This window comes from Pogoniulus pusillus, chromosome 18 (assembly GCF_015220805.1).
Source record: "Pogoniulus pusillus isolate bPogPus1 chromosome 18, bPogPus1.pri, whole genome shotgun sequence".
NCBI classification, from domain to species: Eukaryota; Metazoa; Chordata; class Aves; order Piciformes; family Lybiidae; genus Pogoniulus; species Pogoniulus pusillus.
In genome coordinates this window covers 20,523,155-20,537,871 of record NC_087281.1, presented here as the reverse complement: position 1 = coordinate 20,537,871, position 14,717 = coordinate 20,523,155, and the positions used below count along the sequence as shown (strand labels likewise).

The 14,717-nt window shown below is 40.4% G+C and overlaps 1 protein-coding gene across 3 annotated transcripts in view; it reads left to right on the top strand.

The window, feature by feature from the left end:
• SMYD3 (SET and MYND domain containing 3) overlaps positions 1-14,717 on the top strand; it is a 308,385-nt gene that overhangs the window by 121,097 nt on the left and 172,571 nt on the right. For 2 of the 3 annotated variants that reach the window (XM_064158684.1, XM_064158683.1), the window contains exon 1: positions 6,225-6,409. The exons of the other annotated variant lie outside the window; for it this stretch is intronic. The gene's annotated coding sequence lies outside the window, so the exon portion shown is untranslated. Of the gene's footprint in view, positions 1-6,224; positions 6,410-14,717 lie in introns of those variants that run through there. 3 annotated transcript variants of the gene reach the window in all.

The window sequence follows — 14,717 nt, the reverse complement described above, 5'->3', positions numbered from 1 at the left end:
AGGTCTCTTCCAACCTGGGTGATTCTATGATTCTATATATGATATTCTGGGGTTTGAGGGGGTAGTGAAAAAATGCTGAAGCACAAATTGTAATTATCCCCTTGAAAACAAAGCATGGGGAAAGTGGAATAATAATAGGAGATGATACTTAAGTTTTGGAAATAGCTACTGTAGTAATGTGCTATTTCAAGTGACAGCAGTGTGTGCATGTGTTTCTGTCATTGAAATCACTCATTGTTTGCTTGGCTCAATAAGCATTGCTCAAATCATAACTTCCCTGTAAGTTCCTTCCGATTGCATTGTTGGGGAACAAGGAAGTCTTACTCAAATGTGAGTAAATCAAGTATCCCAAAGCTCATTAGGAATAGGAATGCATCCAGAGAGAGCTAGGTGTCAGTTTTTAGTAGCATGAGCTATCCATATGTTGCTTCAGGTCCTAAACTCCAAATACTGTACTCTGCACTCGGAGTGCCTTAAGACAAAGGTCTTGACAATGTTGGTTTAGAGGTATCTGCATGCCTTTGAAATGCACCACCAAACACCTTGTCATCTTTGTTTTCCTGGGTCCTAAACTTGTGGATATAAAACTCCCACTGTTTAACTTCCTTCTGGTTTTACTTTTTGCTGGTGTTCATGCATGATCCTACTGTGTAACTTCCTTCTGGTTTTACTTTTTGCTGGTATTCATGCATGACCCTACCATTTTGTTTTTTCTTCTCATCTGTTGTGGCTGAAGCTGAACATTTCCTGCTGTTATTCAAAACCAACCTCCCTCACACTAGCTTCAAAATTAAAGTGCTGGCTGCAGCAAAGTATTATTGGGCTTGAAGTTCAGATAATGATATAAGAAGTTTCCTGTTCTGGTTGCTGCTTTTGCATTCCAGAATCTTGAGTGTTGGCTTTTTTCTGCTGAGATGGCAGTAGGACAGGGAGGGATGTGGGAGTAGCTCCCTGGCTTGGGATTTTAGCTTGCTTGCTTCTGCTTGCTGCTGCTTTCTGCTGTGCTTTTTTCCCCCTGCAAATAGGCTAAGGTAATTGTGCATTGTATTATTATGATCTCATTTATTTAGTAAACTCTTATCTTGGTTCTTTATCTCAACCTGGAATTTTCTTGTGTGTTACTTTTCCTCACTTCTGCATTATAGGGAAAAGGCTGTGTTAAAGTAGCGTATCATCTAAGTCTCTCTATGTGAAAACACACTAAGCAGATCCTTTCCTATTCAAGGCAAAAATGATCTGCCTGAGTTCCTAGTCGTGTGTTTCAACTTGCTAATTATTTTCAGCAGCAGCCAATTTCTGTGCATGCCTTTGCTGTTCAGTGGGGAGCTGTGGCTTGTTTTCTTTACATTGTGCTACAATTTCACTGCTTCTTCAAACCAGACAGTAATACATACGTTTTATACACAGCCTACTGTCTACTAGAAGCAGAGGAAGACAGGAACACATTCATGCAGGACAAACATGAAAAAGTAAAGAGTCTGAGATACAGGCAAGAGAGGAGTGCTTGGTTATTTGCAGTTGACACCATTAAAAAGGTAGAAGGGAAACTTATTTAAAGATAACACAACCTAAAAAATCTATTTTAGGAAAAAAGTTCTCTCTTAGTTGTCCTAAGGCCTGGTCAGATAATCTTCCTTGCAGTGACAGACTGGTATGAGAGAGACTGCCATTGCCATGCTAAGTAGGAACTGTTATTGAAGGAGGGCAGCTAGGGACAGTTGCATCCTAACCTGGATCTGCTACTGGCAGAGTGCGTTTGCTAGCCACAGCCAAAGGGAGAAAGCAGAACATTTACTATAAACTTGGTGCTGGCAGTTGCAGCCAAAATTCAGTACCAAACTGTCTTACCCTATGAGGTGACCAGAATGTTTTGGCAAACTTTGTGGTTAAAACTAACATAATTTCTCCTCTGCAGGCCAACATAAAACTTAGAATATTGTTTTAATTTACAAACTAGTCAACACTAGTGGCAGAGGAGAAGTGATGTTCTTCATACAGAGTGACATGTCATGCATGGCTTATTCAAGGTCATGAAGAGGTGGCTAATCATATTGCAAACCCTTCTTATTTTCTAACAACAGGATTTTAGAAACCCTCTGGACTTCTGAATTACAGGTGCTTTGGTCGTGGTTGATAACAGCTGATGCTCTTTCTGGCTCTTGCAATTTTAGCATCTCAGACTAAATGTATGTCTTTTAAGGAAAGTTACCTTTTTGCTTTGCTTACATTTTAAAAATGTGCTAAATATAAAACAATCTTGGTTTGCCAACCTGTTAGCTATTGTTTATTCCAGTGAATGACAAATATAGTCATCTAAGAAATGCTGAAGTAAGGATTCAGTGCAGCCAGATCCTAAATTGCTTTTCTCTACTACAGGGGATAAAAATCTAGAAAAAAAAATGAATATTGATTTCCCTAATCTGTTTTGTACTTGTATCAGCAGACAATGCATACACATGTAACATACATACCTAAAAAAGGCTCTTCTTTTCCTTATAACCTTTCTTATCTATTTATACATATAACCACAAAACACGTGAAGATCTCGCTTCTTTCACTTTCAATGAGGCTTTGCATTGCATGAAAATTTTGCATTAAATCCTCATGTACTTTGGCACAGAAAACCATAAAGCATTCTCTTGGAGTCATTACAATTTTCATTGCTGTCACCAGACTCTAAAATTGCATCTTAGGTTTTGCTGAGTTTGTTACTTAAGTAATATTAGTTTGGCTTGAAGATTGAATCTCAGCTTCTGCTTGATTTGCTTTCTTAACACTGAATCTGAAGTGTTTTATGTCTCTGCAAATGATCTGAGTTTGCAACTGCAGAGATTTAGAGAGATCTTGTTTTCCTCCAACAAAACAGCAGATATTAATACAAAATGGCTGTTTTACCTGTTTTACATTAAATACTTCCAAGCGAAGCAGAAAGCTTCTGTTTTCATCATCAGTTAATATATTCCTATAGTCCCATAACATATAGACTTGCTATAACCTAAACTGTGGTCATGAGGAACTCTGTCTTTTGGGGAAATTCGTTTAGAAAACTCCTTGATTTTCTGTTGTGATGGGACCTGTCAGCTTTAGTGGGCTAAGTGTTCTACTCTGCTTGACTGTATTTAGTGGCTGATGCAGACAATTTAGGCTGTAGACAACTTTAAAGCCACTTGTGTCTTTACTAAAGCTGGTGGAAGGTCTGGAAGATTAAACCAGTGTATTGAAAACAGTAAGTCAACAGGTCTTTGCAGAGGTAGACTGGTAGTGAGAAAGCATGGGGAAAGCTAAAGAGAAAGAGAATCCAGGGACTGCCTGAAACCCTCCAAATTAAGATCTCAAGCTGAGAACAAGTTTCAGGTTTGAAGAAGTTTGGATTTGCCCTTTATTTTTGGAACACAAGTTTATCTTAAATGTTTTGCTCTACCACTTCATTGTACTAAACACATGAGAAGTGAGATACTTGCGACCGGGTATGATTAACATACAGTTATGCTGCTAACTTAACACTATGCAAATCATATTCTTTCCCACTTAGATCATTGAACATTGGATGTGAGCTGTCTCTCAGCAGAGTCTGAGTCCTCTTTCTGTAACTGCTTCATGCTTTACACTTCCAGAAATTAAATTTACTTTGTGTTGTCGCACTTTTTAACATGTTTGTTTTAATCTTGTAGTTACTTGGAATGAAAGAATCTAAATGAGAAATATAAGCCCAACAAGTAATTATTTGAAGAAAAAGACTCTGTGAAGCCCCCAAAGGCTTGAGGAGTTTAATTTTGGGCCAGGCTATCAACATTTTTTTGTTTACAATGTGCCGAAGATGGTGGGGGTTGTTTGATCTCCTATGGGTGTAAATCAAGACAAACTTTTAAGTTTGCTGGAGCTAAAACCATTGCAACTCTGATAAGACCCAAATTCCTGTTTTTTTTCTGTAAGTAGTATGAGTGATGGAACTGTGGCTTGAGTTACTGTGACCGGTGCCAGAGTTATGTCCTGCAGATTGCTGCATCCCTCTTGCCACCAAAGTGCCATTTCCCCTTCAGCGTGTTATTACATATACATTCACTTACCAAATGTCTAAAAGGAACTGAAGCAGTGCTGGCATTTTTCCTTTCCTTCTGTTCAAAATGGACTAAACAGCACAATGTCTTCAGTGGAGTGGCTCGTTATGAATTACCATGATCAGGGCTCCCACGAGAGCCTTATAACTCACCCAGAACAATGGTCAAAATCACAGGTTTCCCTGACCCATCATACACCTCTGCATTCACTGAAAGGCTCGTGCTCTAAGGGTCAGCAGTGTTTTGTGGGGAGAAAAACCCCACGTTTTGCAGTTAGCACAAGCCAAAATAACAATCCCTTCTGTTTAATAGCAAAATGGGTGGGCAGAGGCCAATGGGATGAGATTTAACAAGGCCAAGTGCAGGGTTCTGCACTTTGGCCACAACAACCCCAAGCAGTGCTATAGGCTAGGGACTGAGTGGCTGGAGAGCAGCCAGGAGGAAAGGGACCTGGGGGTACTGATAGATAGTAAGCTGAAGATGAGCCAGCAGTGTGCCCAGGTGGCCAAGAGAGCCAATGGCATCCTGGCCTGGATCAGGAACAGTGTGGCCAGTAGGTCAAGGGAGGTTATTCTTCCCCTGTACTCATCACTGGTCAGGCCACACCTTAAGTGCTGTGTCCAGTTCTGGGCTCCTCAATTCAAGAGAGATGTTGAGGTGCTGGAAGGTGTCCAGAGAAGGGCAACAAAGCTGGTGAGGGCCCTGGAGCACAAATCCTATGAGGAGAGGTTGAGGGAGCTGGGGGTGTTTATCCTGGAGAAAAGGAGGCTTAGGGGTGATCTTATTACTGTCTACAACTACCTGAAGGGGCATTGTAGCCAGGTGGGGTTGGTCTCTTCTCCCAGGCAACCAGCAATAGAACAAGGGGACACAGTCTCAAGTAGGTCTAGGCTGGATATTAGGAAGAAGTTCTTCACAGAGAGAGTGATTTCCCATTGGAATGGGCTGCCCAGGGAGGTGGTGGAGGCACCGTCCCTGGGGGTCCTCAAGAAAAGCCTGGATGAGGCACTTAGTGCCATGGTCTAGTTGATTGGATAGGGCTGGGTGCTAGGTTGAACTGGATGATCTTGGAGGTCTCTTCCAACCTGGTTGATTCTATGATATGAAAAAGCCTGGGAGAAAACGGTCCTGTGGAGAGCCCAGCTGTGATTTTTGTGCCATTGGTATTCCAGAGGAGTGCAGGGGAGGATCAGGCACTGTTTTTCTGTTGTGACTTTAACTGTGGGAGTTGTTGTAGTTGTTGTGAATTATGATCAGGCTGATATTAATAACATTATTGACATTATTTATTAACATTATTGATGAATATAAAATATTTTAACACTTACAGGGCCTTTTGTGCTCTCTTGTGCAAATAGATTACAGACTATGCACAGTGCACAGGGAAGTTCCAAACAATTTCAAGCAGTTTAATAAAACTAGGAGAATGCAAACCAGTAAACTGTCAGAGATTTCTCTGGTGCAATATGCTGCCTGCCCTCTAGGGGGAGTCGAGAGGCTCCTTTCTGCCACAGGGCAGCTCCAAGGTACAGAGTAGGAGCAGAGCTCAAGCAGAGAACTTTCATTACAACGAGGCTTTATAGAAATAAGGTCAGTTTACTCACAACCCGAATTCTCCAGAATTTAGCAGGGCTGTGCTTAGCAGCCCCCAAAACACTTGGAGGGGTGCTGTCATCAATGTGGTGTCCAGTGAAAGCTTTCAGAGCTTCCCCAGTATTCTCACAGGGTCTTTGACTGGGTCTCGGACCATTCTCAGGCCGACAGTGTCCTTCGGGGCTCTGGGTTCTGCACAGAGGCTCCCAGCTGTGCAGGCAGACGCAGTGTCTTGCTGTGCTGAATAGTCCCAAAGGGCACAAAATGGGCTTGAGCATGTCCTGTCTTATTTAGCTGCCTGCCTGCACTGCAGCCAGAGGCGGGAAAGCAGGACAGAGAAACCCAGGCAGCCCAGTCTGGTTTGATCCGGTTGCCTGAGGGGGGTTCACAAGGCCCAGGCCCCTGTCGCGGGCAAGGCCTATGCGCCCCCATTTTGGAAGACAGCAGCCTGTGGGTTCTGCTGTTTTGGGGCTGCTTGGGTGACTGCCAGAGGTGATTGAGTGGTTGTGTGGCCAATGAGACGTCAGCCTCAGGCATTGCCCTGTGAACAGGGGTGAACAGGTGAGCAAGGAGCTCGTCTGCTCGTTCCTTCCTCGCTCACCTGCTGCTCGCCCGCCTCAGCCGCCTTAAACCGCCTCAAGCCGCCTCAGCCGCCTCAGCCAGCAGCTGATTCCACTTTGCAGCCCATGTGGAATTCGCCACAGGACTTGTGTTGAACATTTCCCTGCCTCTGTTTTGGGCCACGGACATGAGGACTGGTGAGTGTTCTTCACTCTTTGTTCGAGCTGCTGAAGGATTTTAATCACCTCACACTGCCTCCTCTCTCGATGCAGACTGCGGTGAGGTCTGTGTAAGCAGGCTCTCAGGTTGGAATGGGTTATTGCTTTCAGTGGCTGTGACTGTGACTGCAGGCAAATTCTGGCCAGAATGAGCACACTAAAGAGAGATTTGGGTAGGATAATAATACTTTGAAGGCAGTGTTTTTAAGTACTAAATTAATTTGTGGGTGAGGTAATATGTGTGTAACGCTTCTTGCATTTACTACATATGATTCTGATTTCCTACTTTTACCTTCTGTTTTGCAGAGGTGAGATGAAAGGGGGACTCGGGGGGGATAAAATAAAGTAAAATGAAACTTTCTTTCAGTGTTATCTAAATTCCCCCAAGAACAGCTGATGTTACTATACCTTGCCTGGCATGAGTAAATGTTTTGCATACCGTTCATACACCATCTGTGTAGTTGTTCAGTGACCAAAATGTAAAGCAGAGACTTTTGCACTGGCATTGTGTAAAATGACCTGATGGAAATCCAGAGCGCTTCCTACCTGCCTAATTTGAGTTAGATCCCTTGTTTATTCTAATAAGTTACTGTCTTGGACGATTGCTGCCAGCTCTCTGGAAGGTTGCAGGCCCAGGGTTTTAGGTGCTGAAAGTTCAGCAGATGTCTGCACAAACTTGTTATATATCCAGCACTGGCATTGCAGTAGGGTCAGCTTTTCAGAAATCCTTGGCTTTCATATGCTGAAGATCAGCAAGAACTCCCATTTAAAAACCTTAGCTGTTTGGAATGAATTATTTTGCTGCCTAAAATGAAATGGAGCATGAATTTGGTTCTCGACAGTGTCTGCAGAGCATGGGGAAATTCTGGCCAGGTTAGGTAGTGACAGATAACTCGATTTCTCTTTCTCTTGCCCATTTGAAATGTGAGCAGCCAGGGAAAGCCCGATTCTTTTCAGGAGCAAAGTCCTCCTAAAGTGAACTCTTACACATAGAATGAAGGGAATATAGCGTGACTGGAAGGAAAAAAAGGGTAAAAGTAATGTTTTTAGGGATGAGGCAAATAATCTATATTCTTTGTACTGTTTAGACAAATGCAGATACTGTCTTTCTTGATGTGTATTCAGCAAAAAACACTCCCCTCCCAAAACCCCTCACACACCACTGAGTTAAGAGAAAGCTGTCATTCAGATGTTGTGCTGAGTTGAGGCTAATTGGCATATTTTAATGAGAGAAGTTTTATCACTGGTTGTGAAAAGAAAATAATGATGATGCCTACATCATTCATTGGTTTGCTGAGAGGGATAAAAAAAAAGTCAAACCACAAATAATGCTGGGGAAATTTCTCCTGGGATGGTGTTCTCTTCACTTCTCTATCTGGTCTCTGTGTCGTTCGAGCTAATCACTTTCTTTTAACCCCAACCTGCTCTGACACCACACTTCTAATTTCAGCAATTAACACGTAAGCTGTTTATGTGTGGGTTTTTGAGATAGGGGGAGTTGGAAACAGAGAAAGGCGTGGGGGGTAACCTTGAGCCTTTCTGGGCAGTTTGCTTTGTCTGGGAGGAAATTGGGATTTATGTATTATTCCTAATTCGTGTATAATTGTAAATACTTGTATACATTGTGTATATATGCTTGTAAATTTTGCACTGCTTCATCTTACTTCCAAACCATCTGAGTTAGTCTGGGTAATTTCAAGTAGTGTGGGGAGGGAAGGTTCCTAACCCATTACAGATGTCCACTGAAGTGTGAAGTGCCAGCGAATACCAGTTAAGTTTACATGTTGGATCTTTCTTCTGCCATCTAAATGGTGCTTTTAAGAAGACCTGCACCCAGAAATGAAAGATTCAGCAAACACAACTGTGGCATTATCTCAACTTTGTTTTGAGTCAAGTCAAAGCCACATGGCTCTTGACACTCGATTATTTGTTGTGCTCATCAGCACAAACAAAGGCATCCCTGATCTTTTCAGAAATCTTCCCAGAAGCTTTCTGTATATGCTGAGCTAAGGGATGGATGATGGCTATGAATGATGATCTGTGTCACACCATCTACAGTCAGTCAGATGTCCCTGGTGAGAGTGAAAGAGCTTGTAGAAAGCTTGAACAAAATTCACATTGTTTAGGAAGAGTATGAGAAGTTCCTAAAGGGAACTTCTTTCCCCTTTTCCCAGACTATTTTTCACTTTTTCAGAGAGTAAGTTGCTGTTGTAGTTCCTTGGTTTTGCATCTCTTGATGTTATTCAAGCACGTCTTCAGTTCCTAGGTACCCAGCTGTACTCCAAGGATGTCAGCTGCATTGTTCAAGGGTGTTTTCAAGGCTCACAGCTTCCAGGTTGGCAGGAAATTTGTCTGTCAGTGATTTTCAGTAGACACTTTCTTTTGTCCAGTACTTTTTCCATTTTAACCAATCTGCCTTTATGTCTGCTCACACCAGGCAGGCAGAGTAAGACCCCTCCCTGTCTCACCTTTCCACTACTACCCCAAAACACCAAATGTGTTGAGTGTGGAGCAGCAGCAGCTTTTCATTCAACATGATCTTAGAGCGTCCTACCTGGTACTCCCTTTGTACATATAAGGACTCCCCTTGGGGGACTGCTCTGGATCAAGAGAACTTTGATTCTCACTTTTCACACACAAAAACTGCTGTTTGTTTGGTCTTTGCGCTGTGTCATTTCCACAGAAGAGAAGGCAACTAAACCTTAATTTTACACAAGTTCTTCTGCAGCACTTTGCCTAATTTAAGATAATAAATGATAAGATCATTTGAATTAGTAAGAATATTTGTTTGCTGATTACAGCAAGTTCATAATATCTAGAAACAGAAATGCTAATATATTTAAAAGTTTTTCTATTTGTTTGAACCAGTCAAGGATAACTTATTAGTGATTTCTAATAAAGCTAAATGTATGCTGGAGGAACTACAAAAATCCCAATTTGCTCATGTAAATTATAAACTTTGATAATTGATGCCAGGAATTTATTTGCTATTTTATGCTGAAACTAGCACTTGCAGATGGAGTTAAAGTTCATAATTTGCAAGCGCCAGAGGCACTGCTGGACTGTATTGACAAGCCTTTTAATGACTTTGGTAGGTCTGATGTTAAGCAAAGCCACTGAAAGTGCCACATGAATATTCACAGTAATGACATATTGGTAGGCAGAGAATTGCAACTTGCAAGATATAGCTGTCTCTTAACATTGAAATGAACATATGGTAAAAGATAGACATTCTAAAGAAGCTCCAAATAGTTTCATTACAGTTAGCTGGCAGTGATGGAATTAAATAATAATAACAGGGGAAAAGAAAAGCTTTCCTTCTGTGTGCTGACCGAAATGGTGATTACACTGGTAGCATGTGTATCGGATAAGTGGGAAGGGACTGCCCATACCATCTGAAATTGCTGACAGCTGTTAAACTTAGTCTTGTACCATGCACAAAGGCATTAATCATGTTGCTGACTACATCTGTTCTTGGGAAAGGGGACATATCTCGCCTTTGAGGACAGTTACCTGGCTAGAAAAGGCTTGCTTCCAATCGTTATGCGGAACCATGTGTTCATACTATTAGCACAGACTGCGAGCTTGTGATAAGAACTAATTGGCTAGCAATTCCTTATTTGCATCACATTTTTGATTCCTGAAAATCAATGAGCAACCTGAAAGTCATGACACTGTAGAGGTCAGTGTGTACATACACACCGCATCAAGACACAGAATTTGATTAACTGAAACGGTAACAAGCTTTTTCTGCAATTTTTTACCTTTGATGTGCGACACAGCCAGCCGAGGTAGAACTAGCTGGGAGGTGTTCTTCAATCTTCCTTTCTCTTTCACAAAGCCAGCAGCAGTGTACTGTACTTGAATGTCAGTAAGGCTTGAACTGCTGACATCAGTCAATGATCTTGGAGTTTCTAGTCAAGTGTCACGATGCTGAGGAAGCAAATATAATTATTTCCAACGTTTCTGACATCTGTGCTGCCTAAAAATTACAGGATTTTCAGGACAATCCTAGGAAAATAAGATAGTATCCTGAGAAAGATGATGTAATACCAAAACCACATGTGCTGAAAGCTGGAAATACACCTTTTTTGTTCCTCCAGAAGAGAAATCCTTGCTTGGTGCTAAGCAGGATTTCTAACATGGCAATTAATCTAGATTTTCAGGTTCTGCAATGCAGTGAGTGGTGCTCTATATGAATAATGAACACTTTGAAAAAACAGCCATTCTGCAGTGAGCTTAAGATCTAGGACTGTCAGTTAAATGGCATACACTATACATACATCATCATAAATGAGCTTGATACTTGAGAAAAGGTTTCTTCCCACAGCTCATTTTCATTAGAGGGAAGGTCAGTAATCATTGTTTATGCAGTGTCACTAAGCTATCCATTACAGCTCATGTTAACAGTGCCCAGTTTTTTTAAGAGGGAAGGGCTGTGTGTTTATTAACTCTGTTGCTGCTAGTATACTGAATGGGGTGTTGAACGAGATGAAGTGGTAGCAAATGAGAGTAACAAGTAAGAGAACTAAGAGAAAGAGAAACAATGCAGAGAAAATGGAAGTAGTAGAAAGCAGAAAGCTGTATGCACATGGAGAAAGATCAAGATGTCTGCAGATAATTCAGGCTAAGTGACCCTGGGAAAAATAGGCTTCTGAAGTCTTTTGTTCATCTTGTATTTGTGTTTATTCTTTAAACATGCAAAAGCAGAAAAAAACAAAACTGAAAAGTATTGCCATATGTAAGAAATGCTGAAAAGAATCAGCAGCAATCAAGGCAAGTAAAGAAAGAAATAAAAAAGGAAAATGCTCTGGAACACCCTTTCTCTCAGCCAGCCTGGCTCACCTGTGAGTAAGCTTTTGGCTGAGCCTGATTAATAGTGGGGAATGCTATGTTTAGTAGCTTAGCCTTTTCCAACTCCTGACTTCCAAAATAGTAATTTTTTTTTTCTGTGGTATCCTTGTAAGAACTTCTCAAACTAAATCTGCTAATTAAAACTAAATTAATTTCTGTATATAGTTTTGGGGAAAATAAAATAATTCTATTTTATATATATATTCCTGACTTGGCCACATTAATTCCCTGCCTCCACAACAGAAGGTATACTCAGTTTTTATGAGGACTTAAAAGATTCTTCAGCCTTTGAAACCACAGCACAAGGAGCTGTCTTCTCTGCAAGGCTTTTGGCCAGATCTGGCTTCTGATTAGGTCAATGTGAAAAAGCAGTAGGAATGTGAGAGTGTCACAGCACACTTGCTTTTTTTGTGTCATTGGTAATGGTTTTTAATTTAGTACAATTTGTAATTAGGATCGTAATCAGTGTTTAATTAGTGTACTTTTTAAGCTGTTATGCTCTATACTGATGAGGAGGTCAAACGTATCTTTAACAGTCACCTCTTTGTCAAATGTAATCTGTCTTTTTCACAAGATACATGTAATTTACTGGGAGTTTTTTGTGTCATATTCTCATAACAAGGTTTTAGAAACAAAAGTTTTTGCTTCTGAAAGACTTTGCTTTTACATCCAATCCTGCTAAGTGGATTTTCCCCTTTTCCCAACCATATTAAAGACAACATTGAAGAGATGTTTTTTTTGACTACAGTTCATAATTGTACCACAGTCTACTGTGTTTTTTACTGAACAGGATTTGAATTCAAAACACCCATAAAGATTAATATTGGAGTCATGTAGTACTGTATCTCAAATATCCCTTTCATTAATATAGGAGATGGCTTCAAGTTTTGTAATACTTAAACCTTCTGCCTTGTAAATAATGCATATGTGTTATGCCACTATTCAGTATTCAGTTCATTGTTTTCTATTATCTTTCCTATTTATACAGTCTTCCTGCTATAAAATGATGAAGATTTTGGATATACTCCCTCAGGACAGGAAAACTAGAATTCAATCTTCTCTCTTACAGAAATCTGAATATAATTTGAATGCATTGAAAATAATTTTGAAAGATAGCATTCTTTGCAGAAAGGTATCAATAGACATTTTGCAACAAATTAAGAAAGCAGTTTTTATGGCCTGGCAGTTGACTGTTGTCTTTCAACATTTATAAAGAAAACTCAAAAAACCACTTTCAGAAGTAATTTTACAACATTTTAGATGATAACTAAAGTTTTACTCGTTGCAAATACAGTTTTTTGTATGATTTTGCAAGCAAATCCACAGCATGCATTGAGAAATTACTTCCTGGGGAAGCTGCAAGGAGGCAGCTTTAGTTTAGACTGGTTTCCAATGTACTGGCTGGGTCTGATAACATATTACCTCTGCCAAGTTCTTTGTTTTCCAAAGGGATGATCTCATGGGCACTGTGCATCCCATGGCTGCGTACACTATTCTACAGGCAACTTTCTTGAAGTTGTACATTACATCTGTGAAGTAAGAAAATCCTCCCTTAAGGCTCAAGGTAGTATACTGCATTTGTCCAAGTAAATATTGTACAGTCTTTTCAAATACAGGCAATACAAATTGTGAGTGAATTGCACCAATCTGTGTGAGGATTTATAGAATAAGTATCTATCCTTGCACTATAAAAATGGCAATAACTATGGAAGCTGAGTCAAACTGGTTTATATGCAAAAAAAGCCCCCCAAATCAACAAAATCAAACAAACCATGTCACACTCACCAAAAAACCCACAAAACACCAACAAACAAACAACCCCCCAATCAAAACCAAAAACCACTGTAACATGAAATAGACTGGAATTAATCTCTCTTTTGTGGCACTCTAAAGTGTCCCACACGCAGTAATATAAAATGGTAAAGCCACTGAAATGGAGCAGTATGGCTGAGACAGGACTGTGTGTAACAGTAGTTTCCTGAATAAAATGGCAATAATGCCAGGTTCTTATAGTCCATCGTTCACCGTTCAGAAGACAGCTTGCTAAATGTTTTTAGTTTGCAACATAAAAATAAATCAGAGAGTAAAAGAATTATATGTCAAAGCATATGCTATCAAAATAGTATGCTGTGTAAAGGGACTTAAATATCCTCTGGCACTTAATCATTTTGTAAATGCAGGTGAAATGTATGCACAGTAAAGGCAAGTAATACGGACAGTACCAAAGTAAGACATACTGCTGTAATAAATAATCCAGATAGTTGAATTTATCTGCTCAGGGATATTTAACTGTCACATTTTGAGGTGTACCAAACAGTTAGATTTATGGTAGTATTATGTATTTCTTATTAGAGGTGAACTTTGACTCACTTTCCACCAGTTACAATTTATTAGGTTGAAGCGATTACTTTTAAACTCGGCCAATTAATTATTGGCTTAGTACTTGGAAGTCTTGTTACTTTGCAGCAGGGTCTAAATCCAAGTTATTTATGATGGTAGTTCAGGCACTGGAAGTGATCAATTTTCATGAGCTCCAAGTTGTTCAAGTTTGTGGATCAGCACACACACAGTCACGTACACAAGAATAAAGGAAAGCAAAGCAGTGACAAAGAGATAGCTGCAAGTGTGGTGCTTACCATGGTGCAAAAGGAGCAGCAATTGCATCAGACACACATAAAATATCAGCATCTTGATTTTTAGAGACAAACATCTATTTTACAACCACAATCACTTTCAACAGGACTGTGCAGGTCCTCAGTCTCATCTTTCCTTTTATGCTTGTGCAAGTCTTGCTCCAAGTGAAAGTGTTAAAATACAGTGAGAAAGGAGGAATGAAACAGATTTTTATCCACAGGCTGCAGTTGCATGTTATATGTCAAGGTTATAAACCACTGTGCCTGCAGTGTGGCAGTGATCATATGCTGCTGACTTCCATAGGTGCTGTTCCTATGGGGGAAATAAAGAGGCTTTCAATCTATCTAAAAGATGTCTTCTATATGTCACTGCGCTTGCACATCATACAGTGCCACTTCTTTGGATCAAGCATAAAATACATACTTAGTTCCTTAGATTTCTTAAATCAAACTTGAGATGATGAGTGGTGTCCTCTGTATTTATATAATCTAGGGTTTATTTTTTATAGTGGTAAAAGATGAATGTGGCTGAAAAGGCAGCTTTGGCCAGTCTTGCCAGCAGACTCTATGCAGCCTATGTTCAGCTGCAAAAAAAAGACAAGGGACATTTTAATTTCCAGTGAGCCCAGGCCTTGGGCTTCCCCTGTGCTGGAGAATGGCTAGAAAACAGATTCCCATTTGGGCCAGGCTCAGTTTAGGTTTGGTGGTTTTTTTTGTTTTCAGCAGACCTAGTCCTAGTTTGTACCAGATCAGACTGTTCTTGGCATATATCTTGTTCCTTCTGTACACCTGTAGTTATC